Genomic DNA, 6,687 nt, shown 5'->3' on the forward strand with positions numbered 1-6,687 from the left:
GAAGTTAATCTTTAAACCTATGTAAAATATGTTTTGTTTTCTGAATTTTTATAATGAGTATTTCTGTATTTGAATTTGGCGCCCAGCAGTTGACTGGCTGTTGAAGAGGTGGGACGCTAACGTCTCACCTCTTACCCAAGAGAGGTTCAGAACAAATTCTTATTTTACGATGACAGTCTACCGGGAACAGTGGGTTATAACTGCCTTGTTCAAGGGCAGAACGACAGATTATCATCTTGTCAGCTCGGGATTCAATCCAGCAACCTTTCGGTTACTAGTCCAACGCTCTAACCACTCAACTATCTGCAGCAGCACTTTTGATACTTAATAATATTTAAAACCAAATAATTTAGACTTTTACTCAAGTAGTATTTTCCCGCGTGACTTTCACTTTTACGTGAGTAATTTTCTATAAAAGTATCTTTACTTTTACTCAAGTATGACAACTGGGTAGTTTTTCCACCACTGAAATAGAGAGGAAATGCAGAAATGATAAAGTGCTGACATTTGTTTTGATTGAAGTTGAATTGACCAGAATAAACCAATCAGAATGGAGAAAGACTCATTGAAATCCCTTATGTTGCCACCCTAGGATCACTCACTACTCATAAAGCACCCTGGGATCACTCACTACTCATAAAGCACCCTGGGATCAATACTCACTACTCATAAAGCACCCTGGGATCAATACTCACTACTCATAAAGCACCCTGGGATCAATACTCACTACTCATAAAGCACCCTGGGATCAATACTCACTACTCATAAAGCACCCTGGGATCACTCACTACTCATAAAGCACCCTGGGATCAATACTCACTACTCATAAAGCACCCTGGGATCAATACTCACTACTCATAAAGCACCCTGGGATCAATACTCACTACTCATAAAGCACCCTGGGATCACTACTCACTACTCATAAAGCACCCTGGGATCACTACTCACTACTCATAAAGCACCCTGGGATCACTACTCACTACTCAGAAAGCACCCTGGGATCACTACTCACTACTCACAAAGCCGCCCTGGGATCACTACTCATAAAGCACGCTGGGATCCCTCACTACTCATAAAGCACCCTGGGATCACTCACTACTCATAAAGCCCCCTGGGATCCCTCACTACTCATAAAGCAAATGTACAACTTTTACTATAAAAAAAAAAAACACTGTCAAATGTATTTTTGAAAACGGTGATATAATATTTTGGACATATCGCCCAGCCCGTGTGTGTGTGTGTGTGTGTGTGTGTGTGTGTGTGTGTGTGTGTGTGTGTGTGTGTGTGTGTGTGTGTGTGTGTGTGTTCATTAAGTGATACATGTGTACACACACGCACACATACACTGCACATACACAAACACTGGACATACACACACACGCACACACACACACACACACACACAGTTCAAAATGCTGGAGCATAGTGCTAAATTTAAAACGTTAAGCTTCACTGTCCAAACACATATGGTGTGGACTACGTGTGCCTGGTAAACACATGTGGATCTGTTGAGCAGTTACCACTTGTTGACCAACTACAGGAATACTGACCTCAGAGTCTCCAGTTTACAGTGGGGATTCCCCAGTCCAGCAGAGAGCAGCTTCACTCCTGAATCCTTCAGGTCATTGTTACTCAGGTCCAGCTCTCTCAGGTGTGAGGGGTTTGACATCAGAGCTGAGACCAGAGAAGCACAGCCTTCCCCTGTGACTCCACAGCCTGACAGCCTGACAAAGAGATCATCATGACACAAACACACTGTTAATTTAACGAGTAGTGTAGAAGGACAATGGCAGATGCATTTGGTTTATTCTCTCAAACAGCATATCGATCTTTTTTCTCCTAGAATTGTATGGTCATAATGTTTTACTAATGTGAAAATCAATGCATTTATTCAATAGGTTATTCAATATAATATTATATACATATTATAATACATATTTTTCTCTAAACTGAATATTACTTCGTGATGATTAGTTCTTATATGTCATTTTATTTACTCACAGAACAGCTCTGGAGGCTTTGACCACTGGCAGCAGCCTCAGAAGACCTTCCTCTGATCTGGAGTATTTCTTCAGGTCAAACACATCCAGCTCCTTTTCTGAAGTCAGCAACACAAAGACCAGCGCTGACCACTGTGCAGGTGACAGTTTGGGTTTTGAGAGACTTCCTGATCTCAGGTAGCTTTGGATCTCCTCCACTAAAGAATGGTCATTCAGTTCATTCAGACAGTGGAACAGATTGATGCTCTTCTCTGGAGAGGGATTCTCCCTGATCTTCTCCTTGATGTACTTGACTGTTTCTTCATTACTCTGTGAGCTGCTTCTTGTCTTTGTTAGTAGACCTCGTAAGTGCTTCTGATTGGACTCCAGTGAGAGGCCCAGAAGGAAGCGGAGGAAAAGGTCCAGGTTTCCAGTCTCACTTTTTAAGGCTTTATCCACAGCACTCTTGTAGACAGTAACTTTATGCTTGTTTCTGAAAAGCACAGAAGGTTTACTGGATGTTGATTGAGGTTTGGCCATTAGATTCTCATTGTTGTTGATGAATGAGAGGAACACATATACAGCAGCCAGAAACTCCTGAATGCTCAGATGAACAAAGCAGTACACCTTGTCCTGGTACAGCCCACATTCCTCTTTAAAGAGCTGTGTGCACAATCCTGAGTACACTGAGGCTTCATTGACATCAATGCCAGCCTCTTTCAGGTCTTCTTCATAGAAAATCAGATTGCCATTCACAAGCTGTTGAAAAGCCAGTTTTCCCAGTGACAGAATACTCTCTTTATTCCAGTGTGGACCTGTCTCTTCTTTCCCAGGATACTTGTCATTCCTCTGTTTGGTATGAAACACCACAAGGTGTGTGTACATCTCAGTCAAAGTCTTGGGCATCTCTTCTCTCTTATGTTCCAGCATGTGTTCAAGGACTGTTGCAGAAATCCAACAGAAGACTGGAATGTGGCACATGATGTGGAGGCTCCTTGATGTCTTTATGTGTGAGATGATTCTGCTGGAAAGGTCCTCATCACTGAATCTCTTTCTGAAGTACTCCTCCTTCTGTGGGTCATTGAACCCTCGTACCTCTGTCACCTGGTCAACACACCCTGAAGGAATCTTATTGGCTGCTGCAGGTCGGGTAGTAATCCAGAGGAGAGCAGAGGGAAGCAGATTTCCCTTGATGAGATTTGTCAGCAGAACATCCACTGAGTTTGACTCTGTGACGTCACAACAGATCTTGTTCTTCTGGAAGTCTAGGGGCAGTCGGCACTCATCCAGACCATCAAAGATGAACAGAACTTTGTAGTTGTCATAGTTGGAGATTCTTGATTCTTTGGTTTCCATTGAGAAGTGATTGAGAAGTTCAATGAAAGTGTGTTTGTCCCCTTTCATCAAATTCAGCTCCCGAAAAGGGAATGAAAATACAAATTGGACATCCTGATTTGCTTCTTCTTCAGCCCAGTCCAGAATGAACTTCTGCACAGAGACTGTTTTTCCAATACCAGCGACTCCCTTTGTCAGCACAGTTCTGATAAGTTTGTCTTGTCCAGTTAAGGGTTTGAAGATGTCGTTACGTTTGATTGCAGTCTCTGGTCTTGCTTGTTTCCTGGTTGTTGTCTCAATCTGTCTCAGCTCATGTTCATTATTGACCTCTCCTGTTCCACCCTCTGTGATGTAGAGCTCTGTGTAGATCTTATTGAGAAGTGTTGGGTTTCCTTGTTTAGCGATCCCCTCAAATACACATTGAAACTTCTTCTTTAGATTAGATTTGAGTTCACGTTGGCAAATCACAGCAAGCTCATCTGAATCTAGAAACAACAGAGGATATGAATATTACGTCTGTGTTATAGTCTACATTATTGTCGGACGGTGTTACAAAGTTGTACATAAAATAATTGATTATCTTAACTGACTGTATAAATGTGTAAATGTTTTCATAATGCATTACAGACTGGTGTGACTGATTATATTATTATTGGTATTATTGATGGTATTATTAATGTTGTCTTGGTATCTCTGCTGCTACTTGATGAGGTCACTAGGTGTTGTGTTAAGGCTGCTACAATATCATTGAGTTACACAGCTACTTTATGTTATAAAACAGCATTCAAACATGAGGCAGACAGCTCTTACTTTTCTCCAGTGTGTCAGCAAGCTCCTTCTGGTTCATTTTCCTCAGGACGTGCAGTGTGATCTTCAGAGCCCCCTCTCTGGCACTGCTCTCCTGCTTCTCATCTTCAGCATCCACCACTTCCTTATCCTGCCTCTGACTCTCAAAGCCTTGTGGGAGTTCTGGACTAAGAATCCTCTTGAACAACTTCAGCTCGTTCTTCACAAATGTCATAATATTCTTTTCAAGCAACTGAAATAAATCAAGTAAATAAGTTAAACAAGAGAATCAATTATTTTTCATTAACACATTAATGAATGATTGACAGATCAACTTTACTTGAGGTAAACAAAAACAAATGTACATAACAGGACCACATACACTGAATATGGAGGCAAGGTCTGTTTGATGACTCTGGGAAGACTGACCACTGAGAATCTCTGACTCTAATCTCTCCTGTTGGTTTCTGTGGACACACACACACACACACACACACACACACAGGGAGGGAATGTTGTGTTTGTTTAATATTGTTTTAGGACTATGCAAATGGACAAAAGGATTAGCCTATGGATTATGAAAACAACAAAAAGGAAATGGAAATGGGAGAGGAGAAATGACTAGAGACAGTTGTCATGACGTTGGCCTGGGGATAGGTTTATGACAGTCATAAATACCTCTTTCCCCCCGTTCCTCGCCCTACTCTACTGATGTGACATTAGAAAGCCCCTTTGGTTAACATAGAGATTCTGGGAACATCAGAAGTTGGGGGGGAAATGAACTATATTCTGGTAATCCGACCAACTGAACATATGCGGTGGTACTTAAGGTATATTATGTCAGTTCGGTTGCCCTCTGACACATTCTCATCAATGATAGAATGACATAAACTCTACTGTGGAAAGTCTAAACAGAGGTATCGGATTCACATGGAATTGTTGTTTAATTCAAATGTTTGAATATGAAATTATTTGTGAAGAGATTAAATGTAATTTTAGCTTCCAAATGAGAGATTTGGGTTTTCATAAGTTTGGGCCTCTGCTCAACCAGTGGCCTGCCCCTGTGAAGAGACATGGGTTACAAACTTTTCAGACACACCCCTCTCCCTCCACTATATAAGCCATTGACAAAAATATAACTTCCTGTTCCGGGTACATTAGGGTGACGATCCGATGTCAGAATGGTTCAGGTAATCACTACCGAACGAAACCAACCTCAGCATGAGCTTTGGTTGCGAATGGTATGAACTTTGAAATCTTATTGACTATAGAAGTGATACCTCCTAGACATTATTGGCAACAGCAGCTGCAAACGTAAATTAGGACAGACAGAGTATCCAGTCTACCACTCAGCAGCAGCAGCAGAGACATTCTTCAAACGACAACGGACCCGGTTGGGCAACACGGCCTTCCATCTACCACCAACCTACCGAAGCGCAGCTTAGAGTAAATATTTATTGCATTTTCCTTTTCCAAATGGCCGGTAATTTAGAATGCATAAGATATTGTATTTATGATAGCACAGCTTCGCCCTTTGTTCCTCAGTCTTCCCGCTCTTTCACTAAAACCCAGCCCCTTTCTTTTGTGTAACAAGCTGTCATATCTGTTCCGCCCGCTAGGGACGTTTTCCTTTACGACGGCAATTTGTAATCAAATTATGATTTAATTGTGTATGTGTGATTCTGTGTGATTAGTTAGGTATTTAGTAAATAAATAAACCCAATTTTGTATTGCTGATTCAACTTGTTAGCCAGGGATCGTGAAGATAACCAAGAATTTACAACTTTCAGATGAGACTGAAATAAGGTGACGATTAATATTGACTGCTATTGACGTAAAATATTACTAAATCTTTAAGAGTTTATTCGGAAGATAACAGCTCTATAAATATTATTTCGTGGTGTCCCTCTCTAGTTAATTACATTTACATACCTTAAGGGACATCTGTGGCGGGAGCCGTACGGTGAAGAAAGTCCCATTGCGAATGTACGGTCCCTTACTAGACGTCCGGCAACGTTTCCAAAAATCGCGGACGGCGTCGGGCGGGGGGGAGCTCTTTCGGGAAGTCATCAAAGAAAACGTTTCGGGCGTTCGGTTTTCCGTTTTATAAAAATAACAAATTTTTGACTTTTTTCCGCCTTCTCAAAAATTCCCACAAGGGGGAAAATAAATCATAAAATAAATCATATAGCGCACGAGCATGTGGCAAACGAGCGCGGCCTTTTCTCCTAAACGGAAAATATTTCGAAGACGAAACTCGGCGAGCGTAGGTTTGGAGTAAAGGGAAGTTGGCCCCGAACAAGATGGCGTCGAGGCTTCGGCGCTTTTTGAGTTATGGCCATTTTGCTGGGATCAAAGGTCAAAAACGAAAAGTAGGGTGCAATTTGACCGCTTCACGTCAAAGTACATAAGCATACGGTGTCAGGAAAAAAAAAAACTGCCGTTTATCTTCTTGGAACTATAGGGGGTGCTGTTCTGCATTAGCATATTTGTGTCTCCAAATTAAACTGCCTCGTGCTAAATTCTTGATCGTACAATATGCATATTATTGTTATTATTGGATAGAAAACACCTTCTAGTTTCTATA

This window comes from Salvelinus namaycush, unplaced genomic scaffold, assembly GCF_016432855.1.
Source record: "Salvelinus namaycush isolate Seneca unplaced genomic scaffold, SaNama_1.0 Scaffold418, whole genome shotgun sequence".
Lineage (NCBI taxonomy): Eukaryota > Metazoa > Chordata > Actinopteri > Salmoniformes > Salmonidae > Salvelinus > Salvelinus namaycush.